Raw genomic sequence first — 15422 nt, forward strand, 5'->3', positions numbered from 1 at the left:
CAGAAAGAATTCTGGATGACCCAAATACAACAATTTGATGTAAAAAGTACTGTAGAACAGATGGAAAAATGAAAAAGGAGAGTCAACAAATTTTCAAACTTTAAGTGCACAAGGCTGGCATAAGAAGCTGACAGCGCTAATGCTGCAAAAAGAATTAGGTATACAAGAACAGAAGTATGTAAGAACAAGACAATTTCTAGTAATAGCAAAGACCAAACAGCAGACAGAGACAGTAAAAATACTGTTAAGGGAACTCAGAATTTTCAAGAAATGTTTCTCATCTACGTGTGGAAAGAAACAAGATGGATAAAAACGCACATCATTATAGTATATCTTCCGGCCCAATACTAACTGAAGATCTGCTAAGTAAAAACAGATTAGAGAAAAGACAAATTGTGAGACTTTGCACCTCAGTAACCTTGAAAAAAGTGTCAAGAAAGACTTAAGCTTGCTGCTGTTCAATTTTTATAGAGTTTGACATGCTACAGAAATTCAAGAGTGGTAATGTTATGAGAAGATTAAAAAAACCCCAAGAATAAACATCTCTACACAATATTACAGAAAAGCAGTCCTGCAAAACAAACTTTACTTCACTTGATTCAGAGAAGACAAGACAATAAAGCTAGAGGTCTAAAAGCTAAATAATACAAAGTGATTAAATATGAATTAAAAAAAAAAATCACACTGAAACAAAAGGGATTTGGGAGAAAAATCCCCACTGACTTATTGATTTCATAAAATGGTATTCAGTGGAAAAAAATTAAATACTTCCTATGCTTTCTTAATTCCTATAGGAGGCAAAACTTTACGTAAGTGTGCAAGTGAAATAAAGCTGTAAACGTAACTGAATGTCAAGTTATTATTCCAAGTTGTATGAAGTTATACTCATTATATTCCTTAATAATATTATTGTTAAAGAAATAAAATGTAGCACAGTTCTAATGTAATTATGACCATCTACATAATATTACCAAAATTTTAAAAACGGGATTCTTTATAAGGTTAAAAGTATGTTTTATTTTAAAGATTTACTTTTGCCTCTAAAAACAGGTGTGTGACATCAAAAAAGAAATGTAATATCATAATAATTGTATATTTTTATGTCAAGTTTCATGTAGAATTATCAATACAAACAATATTAGTGAACTGTATTAAACCTAATGACCTAAAATATGGAACTGTAGCATAATCTCAACAGTTCATAATTTTTTTGAGCAGGTCACCTGAAGTATGGAAAAATAAAGAAAATTAAGAACAGCCTGATTAACTGGCCAGCAGATTCAGTACTTGCCATATTATTGCAATAAAACTATATTAGTTTTATGTAATGAAGCCATATTCATCCTATACATTTTTTCCAATATGCAATAACCTGAAGATTTAATATTGTAAAAAAGTTAGCATATAAACAATTTATTAAAACCAATATTTAAACAAAGCTAATGATATATTTTTATGTTTGTAATATTCTGGAGTCACAACTGGATTAAAAAACAAATGCCAGTTCTTAACAGAAGGTATTACAGAAAAACAAGCAGTATTAAAATTGTTGCTGGTCACGCTGACAGCTCGTATTTCAGTTTTGGAGTTGCCATATCTGTTATAGCATGTACCTCAAAGACTTATAGAACATAGAAAGCACACGGAGAAGCATGGTGTACTAAACCACATTTTGTTGACTTAGGTGTGGAAATTTTATTGCACCTGTGAAATATTTTCTATTTAAAAGAACATCTACTGCCTTTATAACACTCTTGCCAAATCCAACACCTTCAAACATCAGAAGTTCCAAAACACAGAGTAAATTTCCAAAATCAAGTGTTTTAGAACTCGCGTCAAACTATCATGGACTTTTCCAACTCATCTATGCATTTTGCTGAGCTTTTTCTTGACTGATCAATATATGTACAATGCAATCTCATAGCTTTAGGTCTATGATACAGTACAAGATATCTTCTAGATAATCTGTCATTTATAATCATCAAATCTTCCAAAATAAGCTTGCAGGTCTATGGGCCTTGAAGTTCAGTGCACTTCAGTAGGTTTAGTAGCACCAAAACACATTCAAATCATTTCAGTAGACATGTATGAATGCCTGTGGTATTGTATCATGCAATCATTGTGCTTATTGTCCCAGGTCCTACTAAAAAAAACCCAAAGACCATATACTTACTGGCTATAATACATAAGAAATTAACTGGTGTACATAAAAAACCACATTGTTAAAAGTACAAAGAAAAAAAAAACACACTTTCTTTTCATGACAACATTTTGATAAAAATAATGCAAATGGTTAAGGAACATTAATAACTCATTGTATCAAAAGCAAGTCCTGAAGGAGACTAACTGTGCCAGCTGCTTGTTTCCTGTTTCTGTCTCCAGTTTGGTCAAAAAGCCCTGCTTAAAAAGCAGACACTGCAGCACTTAATAGCAGTTTGCCATTGGGCAAATTTGTTCTCTCTTGATATCAAGTGGCATTACATCGATGTCTGTTGGACACAAGCCATTCACTTCATATGCATTCAAGTAAGAAGTAACTAGAAGTTTTTGCCTCTAAAATATGTGTGACCAAATAGAAATTCAACACATTTAAAGATTATTTGTTCTTGTTCAAATACTGGTATTTACAATGCTGAGTTCAGTTATCCTCAGTTTTATTAAATGAAAGAAAAATGTGGACACAAGTTTTTTGAGATCAGTAAAACATTCCAAATGCATCTTTTTAGGGCAACAGTTATACGCTTGCCCAAAATACTCAGGGAAAAGCAATCATCATTGGTAAGGTACAGAACTCAAGATATAGAACTTCCATTAAGAAATGCAGTTGCATAGTTTTAAGGTTGTGTGGGGCCTATTATGCATATGTATAAAGAGGGCAATATCAAACAATAAATTTGGAACACGTAATAAATGTATTGTGGAAGTAAGAACTTCCAAACTTCCAGGGTCCTATAATCCACTGTCCTCCAAAATTTACTCCTACATTTACTTGCTCGCCTGAGCAACAGTCATCATTCTATTTCAAAGTCAATCTGTCAGAAAAATATTTCTTCCTTCTCTCCAAAAAAAATAAAGTTTCACCATGAAGCACACATCACCTCAAGACTTGAGGCAGCATGATTAAATTATGGCCTACTAGCAGCTTTCTTCATAGATGTAAGCATCAAAACTTTGAAGTCAACATCATCCAATTTCTAGGGGAAACTTTAGGAATGAAGGGTCCCAACTTTGAATTCACTTAACTTTCCTAGATCTTGTAAGTTTACCACATTTGATTTGACATCCATAGTTGACGACCACTTTTCATGCTCTCTATAACACTGGCAAAGAGTACTCTCAGAAGTTCTGGATAAGAAAGAGGGATGAAAATATAATCATCTTATCTTGCCAACAGAAGTCTCCGGTATCCAATGAATAGGATCTCAGCTCCCTTCTAACCACCCAGTTTCCCACCTGCAGCTGTCAACTGCATGCAATAAAATGACAAGGAGTGGCAGATGGCTTTAGCAGAGTCAGTGCCCGATGGGCAAGGAACAAAAGAAGGGAAAGTACTTATGCTGCTGCAATGATAAAGACAAAGGGAACAAGTTAGGCACAAGAACTTCCACTACAGAGCTACGCATTGTTATTCTGTCTTATACTTCTAGAACACCTTCCCTTTACACCCTGCCCACAACCCTTGTACTATTCCCATTTATGAAGTAAATGAGGTCTTGTCTGACCACATTTGCTCCAACTGCTCTGAGAAGGACCATGTGTGGAAAAAAAAAAGGTAAAAAAATTACTGTCAGCTAGATAGCATTCATCACATTAAATATCATGTTGAATAAAACCATATCTTTTCAGAAGCTGCCATATATGAAATTGTAAAAAGTTAGGCAGCAGATTAAAGTTGGAACATGGCTGGTGATAGAAAACATATCTATTTTAAGGGCTGAGGGAGGAGAGAAAGGAGGTTCAAATATAGCCAGGAAATATTTGTGCTCCTTCTGAGTACCATATGCTTTGAGTTATGTTAGCTTAAGTAGCTGACTTTACAGGAATAATGGTGATAATAATTTAACACCCCAAAGAAGCATCTCTAAAGTGTCTTCACTATCATATACATCATTTACAGAATGCATTATATCCCAGTGTCTCAGAAAGGGTATAATCAGCAAAACTTGAGAAGGAACTAGATAATTCATCCCTGGTTTTGCTACTTACAAACAACGTTCCAAATCCATGCTGGTAGAATTATGTAAAATAGTTCCATGTTCTTCAACATATCCAGACTCTCATTAGTTATAAATTATAGTAAAATATCAGAACAAAGGTACAATGTGATGACGTTTTTCCTACACTTAAAGCTTTTTAGAGGATCAGAACCTGTGATTCATACAAGAACTCCTAATCTCATTGAACTGATGAGACTACTCATACAAACAATGAGCAAATATGTGCTTCAATATCAAAACTGTGGTAAAAAAAAAATCTCCTTCTATTTAATACATCTCACTCAACTCAACTTCTAGGAGACACTAGTTTGCTAGATTAAACCTCAGCGTAGAGCTGCATTTGTACATATTGGTACTTAGATACGTGAATAAGTAATACAATAAAATGAGAATGACAATATTCTATGCATATTTCATTTATACCAAAGTACGCTAATAGTTATTTTTCAAAGTGATTTTTAAGAATCGTAAATTATAAAGCATTTGGCTGGTTAATACAGTAACTATTGCAATGATGCAATGCCAATGTGTTACATTTGTCCAGCCACCCTTTAGCGGTTTTGGATAGTATACAATGTCTTCAAAAGCACAGACCTGAGTTACTTTCATTCTCAGCATTCTCTTTTATTAGGATTGCAACTGCAAGTTGTGAAAACTGAGAAAAAGTAACTTGTTGCCTCCTTCACTGACAATTTAAACCTCTTATTACTGAACTAATAAAGAAGTTTACTTCTCTTTCTAAAAAAAACCAAACCCACCACCCTTTTCTTATATGGTAGAAAGCTTCCAGTTAATATACCTAACTTGTTTTACATGTGATGGTGAAGGTGTGCTTGAAAGAGATTATGCAGTAGTTAACAAACCTACCTACAGATTGAATCCATTTGCTACTCTTGCTCATATTAAACACTGCTGGACCCCTTTGTTAATGTGATAAAAGCATTCATTTAAAGTAGTTGTAAGTATAAAGGTGGTAAATGGGTATTAAGTATCAAGATTTTTTACGAGTATCAGGTAAAGCTTTCAGCCCAAAGCCAGAGTAATGGAGACAGACATCAGGAAAGGAAGTCTAACAATCAAAGGCTTTTCAACAGAACCATAATTGTGGCTTTCCAACCTCTTACCAGCCCAGAGAAAAAGTTACTAGCTCCTGTTCCCTCGACTCCAGCTCCAAAACTGTTTGAAGCCAACAGCAACTTACTTATGCGGTAGACAGGAGAAGAGCTTGTGAACAAGAAAGCCCGGCTTTCAAGGGCTTTTTGTTCGCCGCACTCCGGGGCGTGGAGGAGTACTTTAGGGCTGTCGAGATCTGCGAAACCCAGCAACATCAGCTGCGACTCTCTTTTACCGCGCGGTGCCCTTCATACCCACTGCGGGACGCCTCGGGGCGGAGGGGCCGCTTAGAGAGCGGCGGAGCTGGAGCCACCTCGGAGAGGAAGGGATCCAGCGGAGCCCTCCTTTCCACCTCTCCCCCCCCCCTCCTTCTCCGCAGCCTCCGCTTTCCGCGGAGGGTCGTTCCCATCATCTACCCCCACACACACACCCTTCTCCGCACCCAGCAGGGCCCTACGCGCAACGGGAAGGCAGAGCGGGCCGGTGCCAGGCGTGCGCCGGGGCTGCGGGCGCCCGGCACTCGGGGGTCAGCCCCCAGCCAGGCCGGTGCCCCGGGGAGCGGCGGGCTCCGCTGCTTCCCCCCCCCCCTCCGCCGTCCCGCTCCGCGCACCTTCGCCTCAGGGCCTCCCTCCAGCCCGCCGAAGGGGGCGAGGGGGGCACCGCTCTGTGGGAGGGCGAGGGCCAGGGCACGCTCCCGGGCTGAGGGGACTGGGCCCGCTCGCGTCTCCCACGCACCCACCTGCCACGCCGCCGCCTCGCTGGCCGCCCCGGCGGGGAGCGAGCGAGCGAGCGAGCGAGCCAGCCGGCCGGCCGGCCGGCCACTCGCCCGCCACCGAGGAGCGCTCGCCCGGCGCCCGCTCCCTCCTTCACCTCCTCTCGCTCCGGCTCGCCCCGTCACCCCGGCAACGCCGCGCCGCTCCCCTCCCTCCCTCCCTCCTTCACCGGAGGGAAGGGGGGGCCGGGCTCAGGTGACCGGAGGCAGCCAATCAGCAACCCTCTTGACCCACGTGCCGGGGAGGCGCGCGCCCGCGGAGGCGGCAGCAGCAGCAGCAGCAGCGGCGGCGATGGTGGCGGTGGCGGGAGGGAGGGGCCGCGCGGCCGAGGCGGCTCGCGGCAGCGTCGCGCGGGGCCCCGCGGCGGGGAGCGGCCGTTATCGCCCGCCGCCTGAGGGTGAGGGAGGGGCCCTGCTCCCGCCTCGTCTTCTGTGAGGGGAGCTGCCCGCCTCCCGCTTGGGGCTCCGCACTCGGGTCCCGTTTATCCTGCCAGGCTGTCTCCAGAGGCAGCCTGGGCTTCGAGGGGGCCGTAGCCTTGGCGTTGCCGATCTCCCTCCGTCGGAGCCCTGGCGTAGGAGTGCTCGAGGCTGCCTAGCACCGGGTCGTTAACGGGATTGGGCAAAACGCTTTGCCACCATCGGGAAGGTGAGTGCAGAAAGGAGTCCTTGTAACTCACCAAAGTCCTTTCTGCCTGTCCCACCCACAGAGCTTGATGGAGGCCCTCTGACAATGCGCTGCAAAATTCTCTCCTTCCCAAAGTACTTCTGTAGCTTTATTTTCCTGCTGCCTCTGAACTGGAAATATTTTTCCATTCTGGAGGTAACAAGTTATCTACCCACCTATAAGCATAGTGTCAATACCAGATGGGAGTTCAGAAATCCAGCCCTTCACAGAGAAAAAAGTATTCACGGTCTCCAGAATGGGTGTACTTCACTGCTACTTACTGTGACATAAATTCGGAGCTTTCCTGAAGTTAGTGATGCTCCAACATTGGTGAAACCAATCTTGGAGACCTTGGTGAAAAAACTGCGACTGCAGGAATTTCAGGTCATTAGTTTTACTTCTAATAGAAAGGTTGATGATGCCACCACAGTCTACACAATTGTATGGATACACCAGGAACTGACTTAAGTTGTGAAGAGAGTGAACCAATGGATATACTTGGCAGTAAAGCATTTTCAAATAAACAGAATTTTTGGGAGCTTCTCACAGACATAAAATTTTGGAGTTTGCCAAGCACGCGGACTTTTGTAAAAACAAGTAGTGCTTATTGAAATACAGCAAGATGTCTGCAAAGAGATACATGGTTACTGCAAAATTAGTTGTTCTCAATTTAAAAAAAAATTAACTAACTCAGAGTTTATAGGGGCTTTCATATAATTGTCTTAAAAAGCCCCTTCAAAGAAGAGTTTTGCTTCAGGACCCTTGCCAGAAGGAGCTCTGCAAGAGGCTGGAATTTCAGTGAGGAATGGCATGCTACGGTGCAACGGCGGCACATCTGTTGTGAATGGCAGCTGCTGCACAGCATTAAGCATGCTACATCCTCTCACTATTTACAGACAACTGTTTCGTATGTTATCTGTTTTCTGTAGACACCAGTGAAATGTATTCCATGAGTTTTTCTTAGTAAAGTCATCATGTGTGTTTCAGATACTCGTTTTAAAGTAGTATAGTTAGACAAGTGTATTAAAACATCCCAGAGTTCTTAGAGTGTTCACTAAACCCTGAGGGCTACCGTATAAAGAAACGTTAAGACTTTCTCATCAGACAGGCGGTTACTATGCCAATGAAGTAAGAGCAACATGTAGTCTGTAACACTTAAACTTCAATGTTTAAGTCCATGTTGTAGCACATAAAATATTTCCTCTAAATGTAAAATGGATGAGTTAATTCCATTCATCATTGAAAGATGTTGCAAATTGCAGGGTTACTTTTGTTTTAAATCATGATGCTTCTTCTAAGGAAATGGAAGAAGTGAACTGTTAGAGTAGAGAAAGCAGAAAAGAAATATTTGGAAAGTAGTTTCAGCTGACCCCTTTGATAAGACTAAGTTGCGTGACATATCTGATGTGGAAGCAGAAATTGTACAGCAATAGGAAGTTGTTATCTCCATATCTCAAATGCTAACACAGTTCTCCCAGTCGACTGTGAGATAGATCTACTCTTGTTATGACAGCTGTTGGAAACTGATGTCAGTATAACTGTGCAATGTCTTTTGATAGTCTTAACTATTACAAACCTTAAAATATGTTTATGATGTTATCTAAGGCACACTGTTTGGAAATGGCTCTATTTATAATCAGAAATTGCTCAAGCTATTTTAATAAGTAAATTATATACTTGCGAGTTTCCTAGTCAGATTTGCTTGAAAAAGCATTGTGAACTTTTTCTTCCTGAAGACTTAAGCCTGAGGATTAATTAATGTTTATACAGCACTTTGTAAAAGCAAAGTCGCAAGTGCCAAGAATTATTATTGTTTAATCTTTAAAAGTCAGATCAATGAAAGACTAAACTGTCACAGAACTGCTATTTAAAATAACAAAAAATGCTGAAAATCCTCTCCCCCCCATACTTAAATATGTCCAACTGTGCTTTCATTTCAGTCTCACTTACATACAGACAAGCAAAGATATTTTTCAGGTTAAATGGGTTAACGCCCATCTGTGTTTAAATATGTGGGAAGATTACCTAAAATCCTAGGGACTTTTTACAAAATGAAAAAAAATCTTTGTTTCTGAAATGCATTTCTAGGGTCTAAATGTTGCAAATATTTATATATGTAAGCCCTACTCATCAGTGTAATCTATCTGATTAACCAGTGTTACTTCTGTGCACAACTCTACCCATTTCTGTGATGGGTCAGATCCTTACAGAGATAGTTTAACTTATTAGACTTGCATAGCTATTTTGACTTCTAAGGAAAAAGAATCCTTACATTATTTTTTTAAATTTGCTTCTCTTTCTACTTTACAGCAGAGGTATGGTTTAGAAACATTTTTCCTCAGAAAATAAGTGTACATGTTAGAAGACTAGCAACAAGCAAGAGAAGATTGGAAAGGTAGAGAAGCTTATCAGTGAAATATAGAATTAATAAATAAACCCATCTTTTCAAGGTTACAGAAACATGTTATAGTACATAATTTTCATTTAAGGAAAAATCCTAAATTTTGCTTTGGCTATGCCTTAAAAAATATTCTTCCTTGACAGCTACACACATATTATTCATGCAGTGCTAATTACTTTCGTTACAATGTAATTGACTTGTTAAGTCAGAATATGAATTAATTGGTGGTATAGACAACTAAATGATACCAAGTCAGGCCTAGTTAATCTGTGTCTGGCATATTATCTCTTGATATTCAGTAAATTTAAAATTTATATATACAAATATACTTTTAATTAGAAGACACAGAGTTTGCAGACTGACTAATGAAAGCTGACTATGTTTATCTGGAAGTGTTAATAACTTAATCTTATTCAGATGGAAGCAGACTGTTAAAATTTGGGTTTGCATGTTACTATGGTGCATACTGAAATATGAACATCTTGAAGGTCCTATGGACTGATAAACCTCTTAAAGAATACTTTTCAAACAATGTTTAACAGCTATCAGTTATGCTGACTTTTAGTTGCAGTTTGTTAATAAATGGATGTACTTAAGATTTATATACACTTAAATTTATATTTAGGAATTTACATCTAAAGTCAGTATTTCAGAAGAACTCACTATCCACCATTAAGACTAGATTTTCAAAGAGCTCAGTGTCTGGAATGTTGAACTTCTTTGCAAGTCTGGCCCCAATTATGGGTTCTAAGTTCTTCTGAAAATCTAAATTATATTTAAATACCTACAGAAGAAGCTTGAGTCTTATTTTTAACAGACTGGCTCCAGCTGCAGGCACAGAACACTCATGGATTTGGCCCAAACTCATCCAAAAATCTGGCCCTTCAAAACTGCAAATGTATAGTGAATAATCCTAAATCTTCTTATGATTGTTCCTTTATAATGAATGTCTGGAGTAGGTGTCTTAAATTTTCTTAAACACAGTATATGTACATAAATGTGAATTTGAGGAACACAATACAAAATACTGTGAATGGAAATTGCTTCACTGAAATAGAAGTGTAACTTCCATGAAGTTCAGCAAAACCAGGTGTTTGCTTTAGATAAGATTTCTTTAATGTCTTCATTAAAATGCCTTAAAGGAAACTTCTACCATCAGGTTAAAATGTTACTTTGATTATCAAGATTTCTTTTCATATGGTATAGTTGAACTATCATCTCTTCAATCTTGAAATAGCACCAGTTCCCTTTTGTATATGAGGTTGTTAAGTTTATAAATTTAGTTCTAATAACTTGTGGAAGAGGAGACTTTTTTCATCTGAAGTATGGAACTAATAGGATTAAAAGTGTTGCTTGAAGAAGTCACAGTTTAATAAACGCACTGAGAGGAAATAAAGAATACATAGTGTGTAGGAAATATGGTTGGTCTTTTCTTAGAAAATAAATACTCCCCTAAGTCATGTAATACTTGTATTCAAATATAACTTTACAAAACTATAGACAGTAGGAACAAGCAGTGCACACCAAAATCTTATATACCCCCAAAATACTGAAAAACTTTTGATTTTGCTTCACTTTTCAATTGTCCATATAGTCTAGATAGTCTATTCTCAATATAATTCTGCCTAAGAGTTGCAAATAAAATGCTGCATAAGTTATATATAATCTTTCAAACATTGAACACACAATGATGTGTGTAGTATTACTGTTTATGTGAACTTTATAATTCCTTAAAATCTTGCAACACAAAACTGCAAAAAAAATACAAAATCCAGTACCTGTTATCTGATGAAGTTTTCCAGTGCCCAGGCTTTCTGCAGCTTAATTTCACACTGCCAGAGCTTCTGTATTAAATGCTTTTACCGCCTTAAAAAAAAAAAAAAAAAAAAAAAAAAAAAAAAAAAAAAAAAAGTATGTCAGCACAAGCCCAGACGAAACTCCAAATCCGGGAAAATAAAATTAACCATGCAGATCAAAGGCAGACGAGCACTGAGACCAAATGCCTGTAATCTGATCAGTGATCAGTTGCCATACATCAAAGGCAGTGCTTTGGAGAGGAAAAAGAGCTCCTTTTCCAGCAGGTAGTTGCACTCTTAAATTCTGCCTTTCAGTACTCTAGTTCTTTTGTTAAAAATCGATCACGGGCTCGCCCCCCCCCCCCCCCCCCGCCCCCCCTTTCCTTTCTTGTGCTGGGAGAATGCACACGATTCTGAAATGCTTGAGTTGAGTGGCTGGATCTGTAGCTTTTGAGTTCCCAAGCTGTGTTGTGGATTGTGTGTTGGAAGCTTTCCCCAGTGCCAGCGGGTTCCGCTTTATCCCTTTCATCTCGCTGAGCTGCAGATCCCATGACATCATTCAATGCTGTGGGACTGGTTAGAGAGCTATAATACAGCCTGTGGGGGAATACAGCTAAAGAGCAACAAGAGTTTGCATGATTTCTAATCAGGTTAGTCCATTGTAACGATCCCAAGGCTCACTTCAAAGTTTTCATTACACGAAAGTTTCCTCCCAAGAAGGGAGAATAGGGTAGCTGTAAGGTTTTGTTAAAAAGATGCTTTATAATTTTGTCTGCAATAGGAAGTTACAATTTTCTATGAAGTTTTGGAAGTCGGACATGCAGGTCATTTTGCTAGGCAGCTGTAATACATGACAGAAGACTACTTTTGCTTGTCTCTTTATTCGGGTTTGGAGAGGAGGAAATGGTGTATTTTTGTGCACTGGAATTGGTTTTTGCGCTGGCAAACCCAAGCACAATAGAGCGTGCTTTTAGTCCCTGCTTCACGTCCTCCCTGCTACTTACTGTGTGGCCTTTTGCAAATCATTTTATTTGAGCCTGATTCATCTGTGGCTCATGATTCCTTTACGTAAATGAGCTGTAAAGCTGCCATAAGTAACTCACAGAAGCTTTTAGTGCAAAGGCATTTTTTAGCTCGGGTAGATTTGAAGTGGTTACCGTTGGCACTGTCAGCAGAGCGAGGCTTTTTGGGGGGGGTAAAAGTATGTTGACAGACATTCTCCGTACTGCTGCAGTTCATAGACCCAAGCATTGCTGGAGGGTCCTGCGCAGCCCTGGAAAGCAGGGGAATTCTCAAGGCTGCGGTGACTTGCCCTGTTTCGGTGCAGAGGAAATGCAGAAGAAACATACAACTGAATTCCACTTTCTGTGATCTGAGGCAAGGTTAGCTTTTGGCACAGAGATTAATTCAGCCCTCTGCACTTCAGCTGTTAATAAAACATACAGATATCAAGCAGGATGGCTTTTAGGATGATCAGCCCTATTGAAGATGCCACTGAATTTCTCATAAACGTATATGCCATACTTTGGGTATACCACATGTGCAGATGAAAGCGATACAAGCCCGTCAACTGGTAGACTCCCGCAAATATTTGCTCGCTGAGTAACCGAGAATTCATTTAAAAGGCAGAAGTAAGACGAGGAAATACCCTAGTCGCGGCCGCCGTGAGCATTAAAACCCAAAGCAAACAATCAGCAGATAGTGGGTACTGGACAGTCGAGTGGGAGAGACCTAGCCTAAGCGTCTTGCCGAGGTTCCTGCCTCTGCGCCCCGTTTGCGGGCTGCAGCCTCCTCCCGCTGCCCGCTGCCCCCCCGCCAGCCGCAGGGCGTCCTTCTCCCACTCCTGCAGGCCTTTCGCAGCCGGGGAGCTGCCTGTCCCCCCCCGCAGAGCCAGAGCCGGGCTGCTGCTGCCCGCTGCCCGCTGCCCCCAGCGCTCCCCCCGCCCGCCTGGGCCCCTCGGCGTCGGGGTGCTCAGGAGAGAGCGAGCTGCTCCTCCTGCGGTCGGTAGATTAGGGAGCCTTCTGCTGGTGGGATGATGTACTGTGGACAGCACCAGGCCGGTGCTTCGTAGGGGTGGTAATTAACATCTCCAGAAAGCTTTAAGATCCTTATAAGGGGTGCTAGAGAGTGCAATTTTGTTGCTAGTTGGACATAGTTTAAATATTGTTTTGGATCATCTATCCAGGCAGGCCTTTGGGGGATGTTCTCGTTATTGAGATGGAGGAGAGGTGTTGCAGGTACAAAGGAGTATCACTCGGGTAATGAATCCGACTTTCAGGAATACACTGCTGGAAAAGTATGTAAACAAACCATAAATTTCTCTCTTTCTCTAATTTCCACTTCCATCTATTACAAACAAAAGAAAATTATCCAGGCTGCTTACTTCTATTTTAACATTAATTTGCGCTCTTCTGACATATAACTTCCCCCTACTCACTGGAAGATTTTTCGATAACAGTCCATTTGTTGCTTTCATGGTAAAACTGGAAATGCTTATGTTGAAATAAAATGTACGTGTGAGCTGTACAGAACTGAAATAGCCCTTTACTGTTAATTTCAAAGGTGCTTTTCTTTACAACAATATTGTTCACAGAAAGCACCTTTTAGTTCTCTGGATTGTAAGCAAAAGCATGTCCTGACGGTCTATTAGAGGTCTTTGATCTTTCTTTTGTACATATGAAAAAGAGAAGTAAGGTTAATTATTACCAATTTAACCTTCTAAAGCTTAAGCATTGCATTTTGCATTTATGACACTATTTTCCACTGTGGAGCCTGGCAGCCTGAACAATCTGTTATTTCCTATTCTATGGCTTCCTCAAATTTTGATCAGATGTGTCTAATAATAACAACAGTTGTCTATACCATTTAATATTTTTTTCCAAAGGTTGACAGTAATTTTTTTCTCCTTACATAAAATGAAGATAATACATCTATATTGTGATTTGTGTAAGGCACAGAACAGACTAGTACCAGAGTCAGAAACAGAACCTATGTAACATGACACTTCACTTACACCTTCTAATCATCAGCCCATGCTTCCTCTTGTAGTCAACAACCCAGCAGAGCATTCAAGCACAAATGGTCTGATTAAAATCCATTGGACTACTCACTAGACGTTTGATTCTAATCACTGAAATTACTGGGGTAGAATCTGACCTGAAATTACTGAAATTGGGTATCTGGCTTGTACTCACTGTTTAGGTATCTAAAAAGCTCTTCTCGAAGAAGTGCTTGTGATTCCTGTGTGAAACCAGAGAGAGAGGTGTCTCAGAAGTCCTGCAGAGGGAGATGCTGTCTTCCTGATTCATTGCTTAAACTTTTATAAACTTAGAATCTTCCTTCAGAAACATTGAGTGGGTTTACCATTCTCTTTTTACTATGTGAGGACCTCAAGCTCTTAAGGATGTTGCTTCATTTTTCTCCAAAAGGTTAGGCAATAATTAGGCAAGGCTCTTAAATTAGGCAGGTTAGATCCCATTTTAGGAATTTTTAGGGAAACAGAACAAAGCCCAGGGCTGCTACATTGGGACAAAGCCATAAAAGACAGTCAGCTGATAGAAACGAGAACTTTCTGGAGATGTTTCTTAAATATAACTAAATCTTAAGAAAAATTCTTTGTGGAAGAAACAATCAAACCTATCAAAAAATTGACAGTGGTTATACAAACCCCTGCCCCATGCTTAACAAGGATCTTCCAGTATTCATGCTGTGCCTAACATACTTCTATCACATACATCAAATGATTTACTGTGTTGCTTTATATACATGCTATCTGCACCACTTCACTGTACGTCTTCTTTCACCTTTCCCCTACTTCAGTCCTTAGGAGCTCCAACAGATGTTCAGGGAAGAGGTCAGGAATCGTCACAGGAAAGGCAGTGCCAGCAGTATAGCCCACTCACTGGCCATGCAACCATTGTTTGTGCTAACCACAGCCTAAGAGTATCCAGATACTGGATATCCTATTACAAATGTCACACCAGCAGCATCAGTGCAGTTGCAAGCTTTTATCATGCAGATCTACTGGGGCAGCTGTCGCCTGGTGGTCAGCGATAGGCTGCTGATTTATAGAGGTGGAAGACTCTTTTCAGAGCTTTTTGTGGCAGATCAGCACTGGCTCTGAAGCAGTAGTTGTCAATCTAGGCCCCAGCTGCAGTCAGAAGTGCTGATCATCACCCTCCTAAAGTGTTAGGGGGATACTGTTCCATGAGGCTAGTCAGTCCTGTCGTCAGGTGAGATCCTTAGAATACCCAAATCCACCCTACTGCATGATTTACGTTGCCATCCCAATAAAAGCTTACACCCCTTTTCTGCTTTATCATATGGGTGTTTTAAGTCCAGGTATTGCTGATACCTACTCCCACTCTCTGCTACAGTGCTTGCAACCTCCTTGATAGTCCTAAGGTTCATAAGAACTTCAACTGCAGCACCTTTAGGCAGAAAAATCAAGACCCTTTGT

General features: G+C 40.3%; 1 protein-coding gene across 3 annotated transcripts in view; it reads right to left on the reverse strand.

Moving 5' to 3' along the window:
* The window catches only part of TNFRSF19 (TNF receptor superfamily member 19), a 62264-nt gene extending 50960 nt beyond the window's left edge, over positions 1-11304 (reverse strand). Inside the window, exons 1-2 of one of the 3 annotated variants that reach the window (XM_049823036.1) lie at positions 11202-11304; positions 10946-11033 (exon numbers count right to left, since the gene is read on the reverse strand). The gene's annotated coding sequence lies outside the window, so the exon portion shown is untranslated. Of the gene's footprint in view, positions 1-5418; positions 5527-6069; positions 6242-10945; positions 11034-11201 lie in introns of those variants that run through there. The other 2 variants (XM_049823037.1, XM_049823035.1) reach the window with 2 other exon arrangements.
* Positions 11305-15422: the final 4118 nt, after the last annotated feature.

The sequence above is a fragment of the Accipiter gentilis genome, chromosome 19, assembly GCF_929443795.1.
Source record: "Accipiter gentilis chromosome 19, bAccGen1.1, whole genome shotgun sequence".
NCBI classification, from domain to species: Eukaryota; Metazoa; Chordata; class Aves; order Accipitriformes; family Accipitridae; genus Astur; species Astur gentilis.